Source organism: Canis lupus, chromosome 25 (assembly GCF_003254725.2).
Source record: "Canis lupus dingo isolate Sandy chromosome 25, ASM325472v2, whole genome shotgun sequence".
Lineage (NCBI taxonomy): Eukaryota > Metazoa > Chordata > Mammalia > Carnivora > Canidae > Canis > Canis lupus.
Window position 1 is genome coordinate 41407652 of NC_064267.1, and position 24411 is coordinate 41432062.

Here is a 24411-nt window from a genome sequence, read left to right on the forward strand (position 1 = left end):
ATGATCATTATCTATAAACATTCACTATTGCATTAGGGGGAGAAAATGGTTATATCCTAATTCCATTATTCTGCAATTAACATGTATAACAATTCTTATAACCAAGACTATTTCTCTTAATAATTACACTGAGGATAGAAAAGAGGATAATGCTTGATTCTTTCCATTTGTTTTCCAGTTTTCAGACAGATTGTGATTTCTCACTTTCTCCAAAGGTTGTATAGGAAGTATTCTCTTTATGTTATTAAAAACTCATGCACATTTTAACATAGGTGTTGTATTTCAAAGTCTTGAGGTTGTATTTATTTACCGATTTATTTTTATTGAAATATAATGACATATAACATTATATCAGCTTCAGTTGTTCAACATCATGATTCAGTATTTGTACATACTGTGAAATGATCATCACAATACATCTAGTTAACATCTGTTTCCATACATAGGTACATTTTTTTCCTATAATGAGAAGTTTTAAGATCTTGTCTATTTATGATGCTCAGATATTCCTGTATGTTGCCAGGGAAACTCTTTCAAGTTGGTTTCCAACTACTCCTGACACAACCCAGAGCCTTTAGCAGTGTCCCTTTAATCTGGTGTAGAGAGAGTTTCCTGGTTCATTTTGTTCATTTCATGTCTTAGACCTGGACTCAGCCATCTTACAAGGTGCTCTGATTTCCTGTTGAGAGACAAATGATATTTAGAGATCATAACCTAGGTTCTACAGGGTATTCATTGCTACAGATTGACCATTGTTTCTAAACTTTTTTTAGTGGACAGAGATAAGGGAAAAAAATCATGAAAAACATAAGTTCATACTGTTATTTCCAATTCACATTTAGGATTAACTGGTTTTTACTTTAATTCTTTGATCCTGTAATATGTTTCTTTTCTCTTGTACTGAAAATCTTGGTTTCTAATGATATTGGCATATTTAACTTATTTGCTTTGTCATGTGTATGTGTTTCAAACTGTATTCAGGGTAATTTGCTTTAGAAATATTCATATTGGCAACTGGGTGGCTCAGTGGTTGAGCGTCTCTTTGGCTCAGGTCGTGATCCTGGAGTCTCAAGATGGAGTCCCACATCGGGCTCCTGCAGGGGGCTTTCTTCTCTCTCTGCCTGTGTCTCTGCCTTTCTCCCTGTGTGTCTCTCATGAATAAATAAATAAATATATTTTTAAAAGAGAAATATTCATATTTACATATTTAAGTATGTTTAAAGATGTGACAAACCAGCTAACTCAAGTATATACATATTCCCCAAAAAAATCTTATTCCAGATAAGAAAAAACTTTATTTCACAGAAAAGTGATTGAATAGAAATTTTGTTATTTCTATGAAAAAAATATAAAAAAGAAAAATCTCAAACTAGGTGAAAGTGACAACAGATGTACCTGTCCAGATCTCAAGCTGCATGACCAAGACTGGTGATCCTTTTCCAGATTAAAGTGTGGAAGACTAGACTGTTAGGATAACTCAGAGTGGAATTGTTTTTGTTGTTGTTTCATTGTCTTGAGAAAGAAGGCAATTGAGGTGATGAGGGACTGTTCTTAGTGATGTCTAAACATTTCTGAATTAGCAATAGTAGAATGAGTTAGCTGAATAAGGATCATGGGACATTGAAATTGAGGTTAAGTGATGACAATAATATCTAGGACATAATAGTTAACAGAGAGCCAAGGGATGGTAAGGGGAAAGGTACTGATGCTTAAAGAGGTCAAGGAAATGAGAATCTGGGTTTGGATGGATCATCTGTGCTTACCTCTAAGGTGGGGCATGATCACTTTAGGAGCACCTTGATGAAGACATAGGAATCCATAATTAAAATTCCTACTTATAGCAGTCAACTTTCTATAAACATTCATTTCTAGTTCATGTCATATCATTCATTAGAGTGTATGATACTCTTTGGAGAAGGATGGTTTCACAATAAAAGGCAGTCAGGTAAAGACGAGAATTAACTTGATTCTCTGCATCCTCTTTGTAGTGGCTAAATCATACTACTCCATGGTATGACTATGCTACTATATAGGTAAACCATTCCTTCTTAAGAGACTATATGGTTTGTTTTTAATCTTCACTGTTATAAAAATTATGAAATAAATACTCCTACACAAGTTTCTGCATAGCTATTCAATTAGGATAACTCTTAGAAACGATGGGTCAAAAGTTATCCATCTTCAAAGGTCTATTAACTTAGTTGGTATATATAATTGAAGAATGCAATATTTATTGCCAGCATTTTGAACATGCTACTCGATTATTACATCAGGAGAGTTCTTATCAAGTCATAAATAAAGATGATTAATAGGAGAAAGGCAGAGAAACATTTATCAGTATTTATCAGTACTGAGGAATCTGATTTTAGGAAACCAAGAAAAATAAATATTTTATATCATGGATTGTATTTTTTCAGGGTTTGTGTGTGTGTGTTGTTGGAAGAATCCCAAATTCCACTTTCTTGATTTTTTAAATTTATCCTGTTATGTAGACTAATCTGTGTGACTCTACTATGTGGCCAGTTTATGTCTCCAGAATCTTGGAGGTTCACTAAGCAACAGAAACCAGCTTTTGGCTGCCCTTTCTTTCTAGATAATATGGAGCCAAGATAGGAAAAAGATAATACCAAGCATTCCATGTCAAGCACACAGTAGCTAACTGATTAAAACAATAACAACAAGAAAACATCATGGAAAACCCCCGGTCTCATTTTTATTGTTTTTCCTATTTTACATTTGTTTTTGGTTTTGGATTTTTACTATTTACTGGCTTGCATTATTTTTGTTTTTTACTATTCAATGTTCTTCAATTTCATTTCATTGCTTCAGTTTCCAAATCTGGAAAAATCAAACAAGATTTAACTGGAAAATCAATGACATTCAACTGTAATATCAAGTCGACCTCCAACAGAATTATCAGAACTAGTGTTTCCTATAGAGGAGGAACCATTCTACCCATCCATGCAAAAGCATGAGAATTAGCTTCTGTTTACATCTTTCATTAGTCATGTTCCCTTCTTCCAGGCTGACAATGCACAAAGGGAAAGACAGAAATTTGATCATGCAGATGAGAACAGTGGAGTGCTTCTTAAAACATATTAACCAAGCCATGGAATTTCTGTGGTCAAAGTCAGAAATGATCCCCAGAGAAGCCATTAATAGTTGCCATTTTGACTGAAAGGAGTTCTGAAGTCAGTGTCAATGCATGCTGTTTGAGTTTTCGGTTTTTTGTTTTTTATTTATTTGTTTTTAGATTCCTTAACTGGTTCACTATTTCTTCTGTTGTCCCAAGTGGCTTTGCCTTCTCCTGTGGAATTTTCTTGACTAGAGTCTCATTAGACGACATTTCTTCTAATTAGATTTCTTGGCTGTTAGAGATTATTATGCTAGAAAACCGACATTCCTTCCTCCCTCTTTCCTCTTCCGTTACTTCTATCCTGCTCTTGTGTTTTTATTTATGCAAGATGCAAGCCAGATGTTATATTAATAAGAGAGCTGATTTTCCTCAAGGAGCCATTCATCAGCATAGAAGTATTCTGTAGACCATGTTGCAATTTCTGAGAATTCTTTAAATTCTTTCCTTTTTTTTTTCATTTTAAGTAATAAATTTTGGAAGATACACTTAAAAGCAATATAACTATAAGTGTAGAATTACTTCTGTTTATGGTGAGTGCTAATACAGATTAGGAATTTTCACAACTAAAATTTAAATTTAAAGAAGGAATTTAAAAGAGGGGCTATATCTTAGTATAGATGTAGGTAGCATATCATAATCGATGTGTATAAACTTTTTGAAAATTTGATGAAAGTGGAACAAAGATGTTTTATCGAAGAAATGGAGTATCTCACACCATAAAATTCAGATTCTGTGTGGTTTAAGGTTTAAGGTGTCTACTTTCAAACATACAGAATTAAATGATTTCTTCATTTCTTCCCCCAAAGCTCTTTTATAAATGAGGGATATTAAAACCAAGAAGTGAAGAGCTTCTTGTATTCTTCAGACAAATTCATCTTCTAAAGCACACAGAGATAAAATAAAAAAGAAAGGCAAAACCACAGTCAAATTCATTATGATTCCAAAAATAATCTCTTAAAACAGACACAAGATCCTTAAACTACCAAACATCCCAGGAACACTCAATAAAAGCTTTGGAAGTATTTTTTTTAAATCCTCAAAAAGCTTAGTTCTGAGTCTTACCTTCCTGTTGGTTTTGGTTCTGTAGCTTAGATTAACTGACCAAAGTAGCTACCCTGAAGTCCAAGACCCCATGGGTGAGAGTTGAACCTGGGGAGTGATGCAGTACTTCTCCCCTTCACCAGTTTTCTAGGCACTCATAACCTGTGTGTAGTATTTATAAGATGAAGCACCTCCTTGATTTTTATTTATGGTATATTTTACAATCTAAAGGAATGGGTGCCTCAGCAACTACTACCAGTGGCCCCAGCACTTTAACAGGTAGAAACTGGTAAGACTCATTCTTGATTTCACTGCAGCCAGTAGTTACCTGCAACTAAATATCAAGTCCTCAGGAACTACCAGAATTTTTTCTTATGTCTGGCCATACTAACAGCCATACCATCATCCCAGCTTCAACCTCATGTCTGTCCTCTTTACACGCTTTAACTTCCTAAGAATCTACACTCTCTGGCATTCTTCCTAACTCACTGGCTGCTCCTCCTTGGTCTCCTTGACTGATTTCTCTTCATCTGCCTGACCTCTTATTATTGGAGTCCTTCAGGGTTCAAGGGTTCAAGCCCTGGACATCTTCCCTAACTATAATATTCCTTTCACCCAGGCCCATATGCCATCTTTGTAGCCTGACCCCAAATGATGATCTCCATCCTGTAGTTCTCACCTGAACTGCAGACTTGTATATTCAACTGGCCATTCCACATCGCCATGCCGATGTCTAGAGGTTTCTCAATAACAGGCTCCAAATACCACCTGATTGCTCACACTTCTCACCTCTTCCCCTGATGCCACCCAGATCCAATCTATTAATATCTTCCTTGTGCCATTACACCAGACTCCCAACCCATCTCCCTGAGGTCCCATTTCACTCCTACAGTTTATTCTTGACACTATAGTCAAAGTGATCTGGACCACGAATAATATCAATCATATCACTCATTAACTCATTACTTTCCAATATCTTCCCAGCTTACTCAGTGAAGCCTAATATATTTACACTGACCAAGAAGACCTGACCGCATTCCCTGACCTCAGCTCCTACCATCTTGCCCCTCACCTTACTTCAAGCACACTGTCCTTGACGTCAGCCAAGATACTCCCTGACAGAGACTTCCCCACCCTAAATGTTGTGCATGTGCTTCTTTCTGCCTGAAGTGCCCTTCTGCCAATGTCTATGTGGCTTGAGCCTCGTCACCATACTTGCCTACTTTTCTCCAACACACGTGTTGCCATGTGGGGTATCAGCTGTTTTACTTATTTTGTTTACTGTCTGTCATCTCCCATTAAAATTTAAGCCCCACTTTGTGGGTCACTGATGTTTCTACATTCCCTAAAACACTACCTGCCAATGGAGTGCTTTCTCAGCAAATAAGTGTTGACTGAATGAATTTTAATAGTCCTGCAATCATAGTTATTACCATTCAGTCTGTCGACAAACATGTAATGACAACCTACAGCCTTCATAGTAGTGCATTCAGTGCTATAGTGGAAACAAATAATGCATAAATGCCTTCAAATAAGTTATAATTTATTTGTGTAGTTTGAGATATGTCTGTATGGAACCCTAACAACCAAATGTAACACAGAAGGATGACAAATGAAAAAATGCACAAAATTGCTTATGTCACTGTCATCTTTTGAGACAGGATATGTAAATATATTATTCTAAAATCCATTTTTTAAAGGGAAGTTCCAGGTCTATTCATTTGTCAGGAATAATTTCACATGTCAATATGCAAGTTGACCTCAAAATAAATATTCGCTCAAACTTTCAGATATTCATTTATTCAAACATTTATTCAAAAACAAGTTGCTGCCAGCCTCTTCCATGCCAGACAAGCACTACCTGAAAGACATAGGCTCTAATTGTGAATGAGAAGGGCCAGATCTCTTGCACTTACAAAACTTATCATGATGTACTTGAACACCTACTTAACTAATAGTGGAAAATAGGAACATTCTCTCTATTCTTGTGTATCACATGGGCATGTTTTCCCTTTTACCTGAAATCCCTTCAAAATCTATTTGCCAAAAATTTTCATTTATATGTGGAAGAGCAATAAGGGCCCAGGGAAATTGGTGTACAAAAAGACAGTGTGTCTAGTTCATAAAAATGTTAAATATGTACTTATCATATGACCCAGGAGCTTTTCTTCAGATTAAATGATAACAGCTGCAGAAAGACCTGCACATGGATTTCATAACAGCTCAATTAATAATGTCCCAAATGTCCCAACAGTAAAAGCAATCCATGTCCATAAATAGTTTGATGAATAAACAAATCGAGGAATACCCAAACAATTGAATACTAATAATTAATAGAAAGGGCAAACATTGATGAATGCAACAATTTGGATAGGCCCTAAACCTGTTACACTAAGGTGGAAAAAAAAATTAAAACAGAGACACCTGGGTGACTCAGTTGGTTAAGCATCCTACTTTTGATTTGGGCTCAGGTCTTAATCTCAGGGTCATGAGATGGAGCCCCACTCAATCTACATAAGATTCTCCCTCTGCCTCTCCTCCCTATGTATGTATGCTCTATCTCTCTTTCATAAATAAATAAATAAATAAATAAATAAATAAATAAATAAATAAATCTTTTGAAAAGAAACAGACACAAAAATAAGTGGTATAATTCCATTTATATAAATTCTGGAAAATTCAAAGTAATCTGTAAGGGGGACAGAAAGATCAGTCATTACCTGAGACAGGAATAGAAGAAAGGATAAGTTACAAAAGGGCTCAAGGAAACTTTTGAGAGTGACTAGGAATATTTGCTGTCTTCATTGTGATTATGTTCTATGGGAATCTACCTCTGCCAATACTCACCAAGTACTCTTTAAATATGTCCAGTTTCTTTTATACATAAAAAATTGTAAAAAAAAAAATATATATATATACATCATACAATTTATCACACAAGAATTTTGGAACCTCACCTCATCCCCAGAAAAAGCACGGACTAAAGCAGCTAATATAGTGTTTGGTACCTATTGGTACAGAAAGCATCATTGTCAAAATATATGTATTTGTAAATAATAGCTCTTATATAACATAGCAACATCATTTGTTAATTTAATTAAATCAACAGCAAAACCCCATGAGGTCAATTTTATCATTAGCAGCCATAGGAAAAAAAAAAAAACTATGAAGGCATGTGCCTTGGGTATTCTAGGTTAGGACACTGAGAGAAGTCACTGAGAGGACCCAGTTGGTGACTTGCAGAACAGGCTTCAATGCATGCAGTTTGTCTCCAGATGTGTGTGCTCATCTCCCACTACACACCACGGTGAAACATAAGGAGGAATTCAGAGAAGAGAGACTTCACTGTGTGTTCCGAAGTCAGAGAAGTCTTTTTAAAAATACAGGATGTTGGGATCCCTGGGTGGCGCAGCAGTTTGGCACCTGCCTTTGGCCCAGGGTGCGATCCTGGAGACCCGGGATCGAATCCCACGTTGGGCCCCCGATGCATGGAGCCTGCTTCTCCCTCTTTCTGTGTCTCTGCCTCTCTCTCTCTCTCTCTGTGTGACTATCATAAATAAATAAAAAAAATTTAAAAAAAAATACAGGATGTTTGCTGAGCTTTGAAAGGTAGAGAAGCTTTGGAAAAAGAGAAGGTTGGAGTGCACCTCAGACAAGGCTGATGTGTCCAGGCTTTGTGGGGTCTGGGAGGTATTTGTCCAGTCCTTGGTGACATTCTTTACAAGGTGAGTTAGATCAAAATGCACTGACATTTTATCATATAAATATTGCATGCAGGATATAAATAGCTGGATAAATGGGGTGGGGGGGAGGACAAGGGGAAGTGGTTTCTCCCCTGGCAGAGGTCTTATGACAGGAAAGGAACAGAATTGGAACAAGAGAAGACTATTTAATGATTAATAAGTCAATCTTTTTATTTAATGTATTATATGACCAAGAAAAGGGGAGCTGATGAGGCTCGGCTGCTCACAGTGACAGGGAAAAGGAAATATTGCTCTCACAGGGTCATTTGCCAACATCAAAATTGGTTGCCAGAATTACTAATTAGTAACAGCAAAAATATTCCTCTTGTGATTTTACCATGGCGGTAAAGATGATGTTGGCCAGACATCCAGGAGAGCACAAAGGCATAACACAGATTCATGTCTGAGGAAACCAAGAAACATCCGTCATACCAGAGAACAAGATAGGAGGAAGGGACAGCCAGATGAGGTGAAGGTCACAGAGAGTTGCTGAAAGAAGCCAAGAGGGAATCAAATGCAAATCTTAAGAAAACTTACAGAATAAAAGCAACCACTTGGAAGAATGTCTTCTTGGAAGAATGGCAGTAGGAGATCACGCTTGTGGTGGAGGTTTTCTGAACCCAGACTGATACCAAGAGGATGAAAGTAGGACACATCATCCAGATACAGCCCTCTTGAAGGAAGCAATCTGCCAGAGGGGACGCAGGAGAAGAAATGCTCGGCATTAAGTATCCCTGCTGCTGCCACCTTCGTGGTTAGGAGAAAGAGTGGTAAAGCCCATTCATGCTCACAAAAAAAACCACGTGTCACAGAAAATTTCTGCCAGCCTAAAACATAGCTCTTGGCCTTATTTCCATGAACTTCCTGAAAACAGTAGGTCTCGGAGGAATTTAACTAAATCAAATATTCTTAATGATCAAAAACTACCCAAGTAAAGGATATCCATGTGCTTTACTGAAAGGAAATAGAATAGAAAATAAATAGCGAATTCTATATTACATGAGAATGGAACAAATTAAAATCGTGATAATTATATCACCATTAGCTATCAAACCTTAAATAAATAAATTTCATGAACCAAATGCTGCCCTAAAATCAGAGTTTCAAGAGGACATGGAAGACATAGAAGAACATCTAGGAAACAAAGTTCAGCAGAAGCAGCAGAGGAAAATAGACACCTTTAAACACCTGGCAAAGAACTTGGTAACATGGATTATGAAAAGCAATCATAAAAAAAAAAGAAAAGAAAAGCAATCATCAAGATGGAATGAAAGTAGATTAAAGCAAAAATAAAAGAGAAAAATAGTAGTTATAAAAGTAATGTAAAAATATTCCCACAAACGGTGATTTGGTGTCCTTAATGAAGACATCTAAGGTACTAAAATATTTTTAAGAGATATCCAAAGATAATATTCAAAAACATTCTCAAAATTACCAAAATACACCTGCATCTATCAGAAATCAAATATATAGGACACATTTTAGGGTGCCTCAAGATTGAATGATCAAGTTGCCACCACTAAGATGAAATATATCACTCTGACTTGAAGGTTCTCCACAGCAGCATGAAATCAGACCAGGCAGTGACCAGCATTCCCAAAGTCTTCAAAGAATCTCAGACCTGTTCAAGCCATCATTCAAGCATAAAAGCAACGAACCACAGGCCTACCTCAGAGATATTGTGGTTTTCATTCCAGACCACAACAATGAAGTGAATATTGCAACAAAATAAGTCAAATGAATTTTTTGGTTCAGTGCCTATATAAGTCATGTTTATACTATAGCATAGTCTAGTAATAATAGTGAATTGCATTATGCCTAAAAAACTCAATGTACATATCTTAATTTAAAAATACTTTATTGCTACAAAATGCTATCATCTGAGGTCTCCACAAGTCCTAATCCTTTTTGCTGGCACAGGGTCTTGCCCAGATGTTGATGGCTGATGACTGATGAGCATGGTGGTTGCCCAAGGGTGGTATGAGACTGGTCTTTCTTCAAATAAGACAATAAAGTTTGCCTCACTAATGGACTCTTTCGCAAAAGATTTCTTTGTAGCATGTGACACTTTTTCATAGCATTTCACCCACAGAACTTCTTTCAAAATTGGAGTCAGTCATCTCCAGCCCTATCACTGCTTTCCCCACTAAGTTTCTATCATATTCTTAATGCTTTATTGTCATTTCAGCAGACTTCACAGTGTCTTCACCAGGAGTAGATTCTATCTCAGGAAACCACTTCAGCAACAATTAATTGTTAAAGTTTTATCATCAGACAGCAGTAATTGAAATATAACAATAATGAAAAAGTTTGAAATATTGGGAGAATTGCCAAACTGTGAAATAGAGCCACAAAGGGAAAAATGGTACTGATAGATTTGCTGAACTCAGGGTTGTCACAAACCTTCCATAGATAAAAAGCACAATAAAGCAAAGCACAATAAAACAGGGTACACCTGCATTATGTTTTAGACATAAAACAAATCAGGAAATATGGTTATTGAGTCCCCCATAAAGAAACAAAAGGACCACTTTCAACCACCTAAAAGATAAGTATAAATGCTATTAAACCCATTTAACTCTATGAACAAGACTAAGTAAGATAAATGTAAGTATTATGATTAATGATAAAATAATAATGAAAAAGCTAACATTTATTAAGTGTTTAATAAGTACCAGACACTGTTCTACAGCCTCATATAATTTCTGTGAGGTGGGGGGTATTATTTATTATTATTTATACTCAATTATGTCACTTAGCCTCTGTCTGTATATATAAATAGGATTATACGTACAGGCACTCAGAGATTAAGTAACATAATAGAACACAGTCTTTTTCTATTTAAGTAGTATTAAAATAATATATTTAAAAGACTTAGAGACAACACTGAAAGAAGTTGCTGATATTCTCATCTAAGTCTATAGGAGAAAGGCAAGATTTTATTTTATTTTATTTTTTTTTTTTTTGAAAGGCAGGATTTTAAATTGATAAATAAACTAATATCATTATGACTGTGGCTAAAGGTATAAAAGAAATCACTAAAATAAAGAATATAATCAAAAAAAAAAAAAAGAATATAATCTACCAGAATCAATCAGTTGAGGAAAAATGGGGAAGAATCAGAAATATAATTATTCCAATGATTATATAAAATAAAATAGCAGTGTATGAAATAATTGTAAAGAGAAAAAAATGAAATATGAATAGTATTTTTAAGACAAAGTTATAATTTTAAGACATAGCTATAATCAATATATTATTGATTATACAGAATGCTTATGTATACATAGTAAAGAGAGATTAGTAAGAATAATAAAAATGGTTTTTTTTTTTTTAATTTTTATTTATTTATGATAGTCACACACAGAGAGAGAGAGAGGCAGAGACATAGGCAGAGGGAGAAGCAGGCTCCATGCACAGGGAGCCGGATGTGGGATTCGATCCCGGGTCTCCAGGATCGCGCCCTGGGCCAAAGGCAGGCGCTAAACCGCTGCGCCACCCAGGGATCCCTAAAAATGGTTTAACAATAAAAAGGAGATACAATTATTCTCATGACAGATTATAATAAAAGGTTGTTTTTATTTTTTAATGGTATAATTATGAAAATTATTACAAAAGCAAAAATTCAAACTCTCCAAATTATCAGAAGAAATACATGTACATAAACCAAATCACAGACCATGCACACCACATAAAGAGTGAGATAAGAATTAAAAATGCAATTGAAATGGAACACATAGAAAAAAATGTACTTTTTTTTTAAATGTACTTATATGACAAAATAAATCTGTAATATAACTGTAAGATGGTTAAACTCACATGTCTAAATAAATGGAACTGATTGAATCATAAAATCAAATTATTTTATATATAAGAACAAAGAATCAGTGTTATGTTCAATACCATGTTATACATAATAAGCATACAAAATTGCAAAAAAAAAAAAAAAAACATTAAAAACAGGGCTTCAAAATAATTCCTAAAAATACAAAGCCAAAGAAAACAAGAGTGGATTTCCAATTAAAAAAAAATCAAAAAAAAAAGAAAGAAAGAAGAAAGAAAGAAAGAAAAAAGAAAAGAAAGAAAAGAAAAGAAAAGAAAAAAAGAAAAGAAAAGAAAAGAAAAGAAAGAAAACAAGAGTGGTAATTGTCACATCAAAGTTAAACTCAGCATAAAGAGGATTAATGAATTAAAGAATTCCATAAAGGTTGCATGCCATAATATACATCTAATAGTCGTGATCATCTATTGGCCAAATAACATATACAGTTGACATTTGAACAACATGAGGATTAGAATGCTGATTCCCCACACAGTCAAAAATTCACATAACCCTTTTGACTCAAAAATTTAATTACTAACAGCCTACTCTTGATCAGAAGTCTTACTGAGAACATAGCCAAGTAACACTTATTTTGTATGTTATATATATGACATACTATATTTTTATAATAAATAAGTTAGAGAAAAGAAAATGTTATCAAGAAAATCATAAGGAAGAGAAAATACATTTATAGTACTGTTCTTATTGAAAAAAAATCCATGTATAAGTGGACCTACCCAGTTCAAACCTGTGTTACTCAATTTTGTAATCAAAATTCAGAAACACAGATGACAGGAAATACAAAGAGTAATGGGAAGTTTTAATTAGCCCTTCAGTTTAATGAAAGACTGATCAATGGAGAAAGATAAGCAAAGATATAAAAGATGTAAATAACAAGTTAATCATATACATCAAGCTATGTACATATTAAAAGCTCAATATTTCACAAATAGAGACTACGTGTATTTTTCAAGGACTTGGAACATTCAAAATATATTAGGGCATAAAAAAAAACTTCAATGAATACTGAATTGTAAACGTAATTATTTTTAAAAGATAGCCCATAAAGACATAAAATTATAACTTCATATAAAAACTAGGGAAAAAACCTTAATGGCCTAAACTTAAAAAAAAAAAAAAAGCTTAATTCTTAAATCAATAACTCCAAACCAAAGTTCAGAATATTTGGAAAATATAAACAATAAAATTAACCACAGGGAAAGATAGAAGGAGCATTTAGATGTGAAAGTATACATAAAGAAATCAAGTTTCAACTCGAGCAGACCAGTACACACACAAACAGAAAGAAACGTAGACATAGGGAATTAATGATGAGTTGAGAGTGTTCCAAATGGAATCTTATCAAGCCTTAATTAAGCAATAATTACATTGCCACTTAAATGATTTTATAGCAGTAGTCTACAAAATCTTTCTGTAAAGGGATAGAGTAAATGTCTTTGGCTTTGTGAACTATGTCCATTCTCAGTGGCATCTAATCAACTCTGTCCACAGAGTGAAAAGAGCCATAGACAATATATAAATAAATGAGTATTGTTGGTTACATTCCAATAAAACTTTATAAAAACAGGTGGTTGGCAGTAGTTTGTCAAGCCTTCTTGTAGAGCACAGGTCAAAAAAGCTTTCAAATTATTTTTATAAAAGTGATAGAATATTGGTAACAAAATGCAATAAATTGTAACAATAATGTTAGCTCTTTCTTATGAAGATCTACAAAATTCTCAACAGAATATTAGCAAATGAGGTTCAGCAGCACATTAAAAGTCTTATAATATAAAATAATCTAGTGGTCTTTATTCTAATAATGTATGACTTAGTGTTAAGAATATATTAGCATAATTCACTGTATTAATAGTTCAAAAGCTAAAATTTCAACATCCATTATTTATGAGAAAAAACTTTTTCAACATAGTAATGGAAGGATAAGGCTTTAACATGTCTTTATCAAACTAATGGCTTGAATTATACTAACTGAAGCAGTGAAAAATTTCTTCTTAAAAACTAGAATGACCACTATCATGGAAAAAGAGAAGGGGTATAAAAATTGGAAAAGATGAGGATACAAGTATCATTATTTGCAGAAGATATGATCATTTACTCAGGAAACTCAATTAAAAATCATTGCAAGTAATAAAAAAATCAGTAAAATGGCTGGGTGCTTTCTATACCTGTATTTATGTATCTGTAGCTATATTTCTAACACTTAAATAAACATGAACCAGTTGGTGCAAAATCCATATTAAGAAAAATCTAAAATGTTATTGAAGTACACAAAAGGCTTCAATGAATAAATTATTTACCATAACCTTAGGTAAAAGATTCAATGTCATTGAACCACTGATCCTTCCTAATTTATAAATTTATAACCTTCCCAAGAAAGTGACTAGGCCTTTAAAAAAACAGATAAGCTGATTTTAAATTAATACAGAAAAATCATCAAGTAAGAACATCCATGTCATATCTACTTGAGAAGGTTAATGAATTGAGACTAGTCTTATAAAGCTTTAATGATTACTGTACTGTCTTATTGTACACGGATAGATAGATAGATCAAAGAAAGAGTAGGTAAATAGACCCAAAGAGCATAGAGGATTTTATTTTAGGTTATGCCTGTCAGTAGAAACAATAGAGATTATTCAATAATGGTGATGAGGCAATTGGTTGGCCGTCTAACCAATATTGGATCACTCTATCAGTTCACAATAAAATTAAGATGAATCAAAAATTTAAGCATAAAAGTAAAACCATAAAATCATTAGTTTGTAGGAAGCTTGTAGGAAAGGCATTTCTAAATCAGACACAAAATCTAGGAAGCATAAATGGAAAGGCTGGTTATTTGAAATATATAAATCTCAAAATGTCTTCATTGCAAAGAATTATAATCAAAGACAATGACCGAAAAACAAACAGAAAACCCATAAAAAAGCAATAAGCTGTGGTTCTTAATGTTTATTTCTTTTTTAAAAAGATTTTATTTATTTATTCATGAGAAACACTGAGAGAGAGAGAGGCAGAGGCACAGGCAGAGGGAGAGGCAGGCCCCAAACATGGAGCCCGACGTGGGAGTCGATCTCGGGTCTCCAGGATCATGCCCTGGGCCGAAGGCAGGTGCCAAACCGCTGAGCCACCCAGGGATCCTGGTCCTTAACGTTTAAAGGACATTATGGTAAGTGAAATAAGTCAGACAGAGAAAGACAAATATGGTACCATCTCATCTATACGTGAAATCCAAAAACTAAACAAACAAACAACAACAATAAACAAGCTCAACAGATACAGAGAACAGACTGGTGGTAGTTGTCAGAAGTGAGGATGAAGGTGGGCAGAATTGGTGAAGGAGGTCAAAAGGTACACACTTCTAGTTATAAAGTAAATAAGTCATGGAGATGCACTGTACAACATGGTGACTGTAGTTAATACTGTATGCATTCTTGAAAGTTACTAAGGGTAAATCATTAAAGTTCTTATCACAAGAAAAAAATTCTAACTAAGTATGGTGCTGGATATTAACTAGACTTGTAGTTGTGATCACTTCTCAATATCTACAAATACCAACTCATTATGTTGTCAACTGAAGGTAATATCATGAGGTATGTAAATTATATTTCTATAAAGAAATGATTTTGAAAGTAGTAAGCTATGGTCCTTAGTGTTTTTTTTTTAATTAGTTCCAGAGGTAGAATTTAGTGATTCTTCAGTTGCATATAATACCCAGGGCTCATTACATCAAGTGCCTGCTTAATACTCCTGAACCAGTTACCCCATCTCCTCACCTACCTCTCCTCCAGCAACCCTCAGTTTGTTTCCTAGAATTTAGTGTCTCTTATGGTTTGTCTCCTCTTAATTCTCGTCTTACTTTATTTTTCCTTCCCTTTCCCTATGTTCACCTGATTTGTTTCTTAGATTCCATATATGAGTGAAATCATATGGTATTTGTCTTTCTCTGACTTATTTCACTTTGCATAATACCCTCTAGTTCTGTCCATGTCATTGCAAATGGCAAGATTTCATTCGTTTAATGGCTGAGTAATATTTCAGTGTGTGTGTGTGTGTGTGTGTGTGTGTGTGTGTCCATCTTCTTCATCCATTCATCTGTCATGGGACATCTGGGCTCTTTCCAGATTTTGACAATTGTGGACATTGCCTATGAACATTGGGGTATATATGTGCCCCTCAAATCTCTATGTTTATATCCTTTTTATAAATACCAAGTAGTGCAATTGCTGAATTGTAAGGTAGCTCTATGTTCAACATTTTGCGGAACTTCCATACTGTTTTTCAGAGGGGCTGTATTAATTTACATTCCTACCGACAGTGTAAAAGGGTTCCCCTTTCTCTGCATCCTCACCACCATCTGTTGTTTCCTGAGTTGTTCATTTTAACCATTCTGACCAGAGTGAGGTGGTATCTCACTGTGGTTTTGATTTGTATTTCCCTGAAGACTATGGTCCTTAATGTTTAAAGAGCATTAATACGAATCAACACAAATATTTCAAAATGCCTAAGTAAATCAATAATTTAGTATAAAGAAGAAGTACGAATGACTCCTATACGCATTGAAAAGATGCTCAACCTCACTCTCTGTTTCACTGATTATTGTTTTATTTTTTTAATTTTCTTCCTTCTCTTTTGAGCTTAGCTTGCTCTCCTTTTTCTAGCTTCTTGAGTAGAACCTTACATTAGTAATTTTGGACTTTTCTCATTATCTAATGTAAACATTTAAAACTCTAACTTTTCCTCTAACTACATCTATAAATCCCTTTTTGTATTGTAATTTTGTTATCATTCAGTTCAAGATATTTTATTTTCTCATATACTATCTTCTTCACAAGATGGTTTTTTATAGATGTGTGCCATGTAATTTCAAATATTGGGGCTTTATAGAGCTCACTGTTAACTGGTTTCTACTCTGTAATTTGTCCATCATTCAAACTTTATGGAGACTTGTCTTATAACTCTGGATATGGTCCATCTTGGTAAACGTACTATGTATCTGCGAAGAAAATGTGTTGGGTATTCTGTTCTATAAATATCAGCTAGGCTGGTTGATTAATAGGGCTGTTAAGGCTGTTTATGCTCTTACTGGTGTCTTGTCTAGCTGTGCTACCAATTACAATTACCGAGGGAGAGGCGTTACAATCTCCAACTATAATGGTAGATTTGAACATAAATACACCAAAAAGTTGATTTCATTAATTTTAATTCCCTCAATATTTACTTCATAAATGGTGAAACTCTACTATTAGGCACATCCACACACATTCATGATGGTCATGGATTACTGGTGACTTACCTTATTCAGTGTAAAATAACTCATTTGTTTTGAAAACAACTTTGTCAGTAAGTCTACTTCATCCAGTATTAATATATACATTCCAGGTTCCAATTATTGACATTTGCAGGTCTATCTTTTTCAGCCTATTTACAATCTGTCTTCATAAAGAATTCTGCTTGTAGACCACATACAGTTGCTGTGTGCTTAAAAAAAAAAAAAAAAAAAAAACCCAGTTTGACAATCTCTGTTTTCTAATTGGAGTGTTTAATTCATTTGCATTGAATGTTATTGTTGAGATAATTGGATAAGGATGTACTTTTTTGCTATATTTCCTGTTTGTCTTATCTGAACCTCCTTTTTCTTCTGTCCTCTTCTACCTTCTTTTGAGTTAACTGAATACCTCACAGAATTCTGGTTGAATGTGTCTATTAGATTTTTATGCTTAATTTTAGTGGTTAATTGAGATATTATAATATTTTATCCTACATTTTCATGATCTATTTATAATTAGTATCATAACATTTCAACGTATGTATTCTGTGACCACACAGTTCCATATATCCTGACCCTTTATGCTGTATGTAGTTGTCCGATGTATTGCATTTTTATATGTTAAATATTCCAAACACAATCCCAATTTTTTTCCTTTTAAAAAGTCATTGGATTTTAAAGAATTAAGAAAGAAATAGTTTTAAAAATATGCACCATAGATTCATCATTTCTGGTGCTCTTCACTCCTTCCTGATGATATATGGTATCATTTCTCCCAGCTGGAGGAACTTCCTTTAGCATTGCTTATAAAGCAGGCAATAAATACCACCCGAAAAATGTCTCTATTATGTCTTAATTCATGAAGGACATTTTTGCTGCATATATCGTTCTAGATTGATAGTTTTATTTTTTTCTTTTAGCATTTAAGGCATGTCTTCTCACTGACATCTTGCCTCATTATTGCTACATGAACAATAACTCTTACCATTTGTACCAATGTTCCCTTATATGGAATGTGTGGTTTTTCTCTGGTTGCTTTTCACATAGATGTTCTCTTTATCACTGCATTTCAGAATTATGAATACAATGTGTCTAGGTATGACTTGCTTTGTATTAATTCTGTCACATTTGGGATGAGATTCTTGTAACCTTGTTTTTCAGCAACTTTTGGAAAATTGCAGGCATTATTTCTTCAATTTATTTTTGCCCCATTCTCTCTCCTTCCTCTCTTTTTTCGGATACAGTTTCACAGTGGTATCACTTTGATTCCTCCACACGGCAGATCACATCACGGGATTAGTCCAAGGGTTTACTGGGGAAAATGCCTGTGAATGATGAAGGGGAGAAGGAAGTATACTTGGAAGTCTACTCAGAACAACCACCACAACAAAACCAGTGCTTGGGGAAATAACTGCGTAGCTAGGGCATAGTCACTGCATACTGCTTTGTGTCTTTAGAATGTTGTGTGTTTTAATAAAATCTTAAAAAAAAATAAAAATAAAAATTTAGGGCAGCCCAGGTGGCTCAGCGGTTTAGTGCTGCCTTCAGCCCAGGGCGTGATCCTGGAGACCCAGGATCCAGTCTCACATCAGGCTCCCTGCATGGAGCCTGCTTCTCTCTCTGCCTCTTCTCTCTCTCTGTGTGTGTGTGTGTGTGTGTGTGTGTGTGTGTTTGTGTGTGTATGTGTGTGTGTCTCACTAATAAATTATTAAAAACTTTTAAAAAAAATAGAATGCTATGTGTTTAGCATTTAGCCAGGTCATGTATCATATCACCTATTACCTATTGAAAAAATTAACTAAATCCCCTTTATAAAATGTGTATTTAGTGTTTCCTGCAGGACACAGTTTATCATAATCCCTCTGTTTGTAGTGGAAATGTTTATGAAAAGTGAAATAGCTGATTGTGCACAAGCAAAGAGGGAAGGCTTAGGACAGGTGACCCTTAGCATCTTTCTAGCTGCCCCGCCCCACCCCACAGCATGCAGCCAACACAGATCCCAGGCTAGAACAGTGAGTAAACACTGCCCAGGTGCCAGAGAGTTCCATGAAGTTGGGCACACAAACTCCCTTAACCCTTACATTGACACTTGAGTTTTCCTTTTTTCCCTTGGTTCTCATCTTTTGTCTTTTTTCTGTCTCTATAATATTCATTTAAATGTTATTTTCTATGTTGTAAGCATCAAAGCACTTTTGAGTAAAAGATAACAATACTTAGAGTTCACATATGTGAACTGAATTCCTAAATGCCTGTTTACCAAAGCATTTCCATAAAACGGTGCAAGAGAATGTGTTGCTCTCACCAAGCATCAACATTCAGGCTGTCCATTCAACTTGATGAAATCGCTCACCTATTAATAGTCTGTAATTTGCTATTTTTACCAGAGCATTTTTGTTTGTTTCCGGTGTTTGTGAAATAGTAAATCTCTTCATTTCCCTGAATGTGAACTAAGCTAAACCATTCACCAGTGTGCTCCTTAAAGCTTAATTTGGAAATGATAATCGCTTTCTAAAACCATCGCAAAATAACAAGATCCTGCCTTAATGCAAAGGCTGAAATGTAATGAAAGATTTGTAGTACTATTTGTGAATCGCTTGAGCATCTGCCGCCAGCCTGAGTTTCATGCATTCCCAGGCTGCTGAATTATGTCTTCGTATGCACCGAGAAAGCACGCCTAACATTTTTCACATGCGGGAGATTAAACCTTGTTTGTGAGCTCTGCTCTGAGTGAGACTGTGCTCAATACTTGTTTACGACCCCTGAGATTGTTCACCGAGGCTGCATGTATCAAATAATTATATGGTAGGAGTGAAAGGTGGAGCTGTGTTGTTTGTGCGGTGGGCTCAAGGCAATGACAAGTTCTTTAAAACTGCCCCATCAACTCCTGCTAATTGTGGCATATATCCCCATGGCAGAAAAGAAGCTCATCTTTCATTTCCATGGCACTTTTTTCCAAAGCCTGAAGATAGAAACTCTGCCCTGACTCACAATAAATACCCACCCCCACCCCCACTTGGGATAATGACTAAGAAACACATGGATCTCTGCTTTTCTCTCTCTTCATTAAAAGGGAGTCTTGTCATTCAACTAAATTGAATTTGCCTTTCATTTTCCATGGATGAGTTTACTTTATATCTCTGCAGGCACATAAATATATCTGAGTTGCTGCTTATCTGGCTACTCAAGGCAGCACTGTAGTTTTGCCAACCAAGAGGAACCTTTGGGATCAGCCTGGAACAGACTCATTATACTCAGAGATTTATAATTTTCGAATTGTCTTTATCCTGCTTCTCACCACCAGGACATTTATTCTAGGACCCATTCAGACTGTGAATCGTAAAGATCATTCCCTATCTGTTAAAATTTGTCTTGTTGGTCGTTCTCTTCAGATTGCTAGATACCAAAAACTCATTCCAAACTGGCCAACACTAGAGAAGTTAACAGCTCATGGATGATAGCAACAACTACAGAAAGCGCTGGGATTTGCTTTTTAGCAACACAAGTATGGAAACCAGTGAAGCAGTAGAATCTCTGTATTCTAAACATGGGAAAGACCTTCGAAATTGTGTAATCTCCATAGTTTAGGAAATGGATGCTCAAAGAGGCAACCTAATATTATAGAGCTAGTTAATCAAAGAGCTGGAACCATGGCGTGCCTGGATGTGCAGTTAATCGACCAATTCTTGATTTCAGGTAAGGTCATGATCTCAAGGTTGTGAGATCAAGCTCCACATTGGGCTTATGAGTAGCACGGAGTCTACTCGAGATTATCTCCTTCTCCCTCTGCCCCTCCTCTCAGCTTACATTCTCTCTGTCTCTAAAATAAATACATAAAATCTTAAAAAAAAGAGCTTTTTTTTCTAAACTAATATGCTGACCTCAAATCTTTGACAGTTGTGAGGTTTTGAATATATTTTTTTAAATATTTTTTTTATTTATTCATGAGACACACACAGAGATAGAGAGAGAGGCAGAGACACAAGCAGAGGGAGAAGCAGGCTCCACCAGGGAGCCCAATGTGGGACTTGATCCTGGGACCCCAGGATCATGCCCTGGGCCGAAGGCAGATGCTCAACCATCAACAACTGAGCCACCCAGGCATCACAGTTGTGAGGTTTTGAAATGTTAGATAACTCAAAGGAGAATCATTGCTTTTGGAATCTCTGGCATATATTTATCAAATTGAAAAAAAAGTACAAGAATAAAAAAAAAGTACAAGAGAGTAAGAGAAAACATACTTATATCGGAATCTATGATCTATATATTTCTACAACAGAATAATAGAAGGTATCTATCAGGTAATGAAGAACATTGGCCTTGGAGAATAAGATAAAAAATGCCATGTGTCTTCTTGTGGGAGAAGAGAACTGGTGGAAGTAGGGTCCTTTCTTCTTGAGGGTGGTATGCTCTACAAAATATTTACATCGTGGATCACCTTCTTATATTTTAACCAGGTAAATTGGGTGAAAACATAAACAGATTTGTTATTGACAAAAGAGAATGTGTTACTTTCTCCAAGTATCGACACCGAGGTATTCATTCAAGTCTGTGAAATCTTTTACCTATCTGTGATAGTCTGAGATTTGCATTTTTACAAGGATATACTAGAAAAGGAAATGTCACAAGAGATCTAGCTGCTTTGTAAAGAGGGCAAAACAGTGTCAGTTGGAGAACACAGACCCTAGCATTAAATAGACCTGATTTTGAATCCCAGTTGCACCAGCTACTAATTAAGCCATCTTTGGATTTATCCTCTCTAGGCATCAGTTCTTTCATGGGAGAAAGGGTCATCATAGTGAAAACTACCTCACAGAAGGTTTCTAAAGATAAAAAGGATAAGAGATGAAAGTATTAGCTCTGTGCCAGACTCATAGTAAGCCCTTAGTGAATACAGCATGTTATAACCAAAAGGTAGGTAAAGAGATGGAGATAGACTAACCTGTGTTTAGTGATAAGCTGTAATGGAGACAGGAAGAAGTCTTGAATAGAGTTTTTATATGACAGGACAAAGCAAAGTTCCAGAATGTCATGTTTAATGTCAGCAATGGATGAGTCTTCTCTAAGTTCCAGTCATTTTACATGGTTTCTTGTCAGTGCCTTCCCTCCTACTGTCCTGACTCGCTGAAATGTCCTCCATCCTGAATCTCCTGGGTTAGATGTCCAGCCTCCATTCATTCTCCCATATATCCCTGCTTCAGCATTCACCAATTTATAGTGTTATTTTGTTTCCCAGTCCATCTCATCAATGAACTCAGCTCATGAAGGAAACAGACTATAACAATTACAAACATTTTAATGTTATTCATTTTTTCATTCTTAGAACCTAAAAGAGTGCCGAACATACAACAGCTGCCCAAACAGCATTTGATGAATGATGAATGATGACTCCTCATTTGAGGAGTCAAATCATACATTCCTCAGGCTGCCTGCATTTAGGACCTGAAGCCATTCTGCTGATGTCTTATTCCCTCGAAGCAAAGAGCCATTCAGTTCACTTGTGAATGGGTGACCAAACCCTGGGCATTCTTAGCATTTGTTTTTTTCCAACTAACTTGCTTCCTCTCCCCCCAAAACATAAAAGAAAAAACTGGATAGTCATTTCTTTTCACTTAGATATGAGCAAGTGTATTCTGAAAAAAGACAACTATAACCAAAGCAAAAAAAGAAATTAAGTGCCTAACCATTTTCAAGGATTAATTTTACCCAGTCTCCAGAATTCACTTGCTTGGTTAGGTAAACTGTACATTATGTAATATTACAACAGCAATGCCAAATTTCTTGGATCTAATAATGTCCTTTATCTTCCAATACACTCACATCCACAACAGTCTCTTCCTAGAAACTTCTTTACAATCTTTGAGTAAGTTCCTCATCTACCCCATGATTCAATGTTTTCAGCTATAAAATGGAGATAATAGTGGGACCTACTTCATAAGAAGGCTTCGAGGAATAAATGAGTTATACAAGTTAAGACATTTAAAACAGTACCTGTTAGGTGCCTGGGTGGCTCAGTCAGTTAAGTGTCTGCCTGCCACTCAGGTCATGATCCTGGAATCCTGGGATAGAACCCCACTTTGTTCTGCTCCTAGCTCAGCAGAGAGCCTACTTCTCCCTTTCCCTACCCCCATCACCACCAACCCCACTTTCTCTCCATTTCTCTTTTTCTCTCAAATAAAGAAATAAAATCTTAAAAGAAAAAACCAGCACCTATTACCAATGAACAATTAATAAAAGTCAAATATTATACTTACATTAAAATATTTCATAATAATTTAGGAGATTTTAGAGTTATAGTTATCTAGATACCAATTTTAAGTAAATGACTTTTGTAGGTATTGGAAAATTCATCTAAGAACTGAAGATATTTGCTTTAAAAATAAACATTGTATACAATGTGTTGGCTCCATTTCCTCATGCTCTTTGAAGGGTGTATCCGCAAGTGCACTCTCTGAATTAAGAGTGTGAATCTTTCAGTCTTTCCATGGCCACCTAGTACCTTACTCTTTCTGCCTTTCTACTCTCATTTTCTCTCTTCTTAAGTTCCTACCACACGCGCTAGTTCAGAATTGAAATCCCATGTGATCCAGAACATAACAAAAGGCTTCAGTTCGAGACTCCTACAGGCTGTAGTTGATAAAACATCCTTCTCCCTTCCACTCTCCTTCTGCATTCTCCACCCATCCCACCCCTAGCAGAACTGTTTCCTGATCCCCAGCTGCCACCTCAACAAAAACTTGAGAGTCAGAGCCTAGCAATGTCGACCTGTAATTTGCTATTTATTCTTCCATCTCAGCAGGGTGCTTCCTGCTGCCAAGGATTTCCCACTTTGAAATGAAAGATGAAATAGACACCTGCAGGATTCTCTCTCAACCAGCCCCTCACTCTGGTGAAAATCCTGAAGAGTGCAGTGAAAAAGCTAACAGGATGATAGTGGGGTGGAATATTCAGTGCTAGAAACAACTCCTGAGGTGAATGCCAAGATGATTGTTTTGTTCAAAGGGCATCATATCCGTAAGGGAAAGGAAGGAGACTCAGTTCTTCTAAAAAAAAAAAAATACTTTGGGATATTTTTTTCGCCCAGTTTTGGTTTTTTTGTTTGTTTGTTTGTTTGTTTTTGTTTTTGTTTTTGTTTTTATTTTTTTTTTGGCCAGGTCACATTCTTCCAGTTTTTTTTAAAATTAATTAATTAATTTATTTATTTTTCTGAGAGATCCAGTTGATGTAGGATGACAACACATTAAAGTATACAGTTTGAGGCTCAAGTTGGCATAGAAGTGACAATTCCAATTCCCAATCCAACCCCAGAATAAAATGGTTTTTCACCTGAAGTTTTCAGTGACAGTAATCATCTGCTTTTACTCTTAGAGCTTCAATCCCTTTCAAA

General features: G+C 35.4%; 1 long non-coding RNA gene across 2 annotated transcripts; it reads right to left on the bottom strand.

Annotated features, from left to right (window-relative positions):
* Positions 1-275: 275 nt before the first annotated feature.
* On the bottom strand, positions 276-23095 carry LOC112669852 (uncharacterized). Of its 2 annotated transcripts, XR_003142608.3 has the most exons (5): positions 23016-23088; positions 21967-22299; positions 18013-18352; positions 17055-17239; positions 276-679 (listed from the first exon to the last, which is right to left on the bottom strand). It is a non-coding gene; the product is annotated as an uncharacterized LOC112669852 (long non-coding RNA). The 2 variants fall into 2 exon arrangements; XR_003142607.3 differs by lacking the exon at positions 21967-22299 and having other exon boundaries at positions 23016-23095.
* Positions 23096-24411: the final 1316 nt, after the last annotated feature.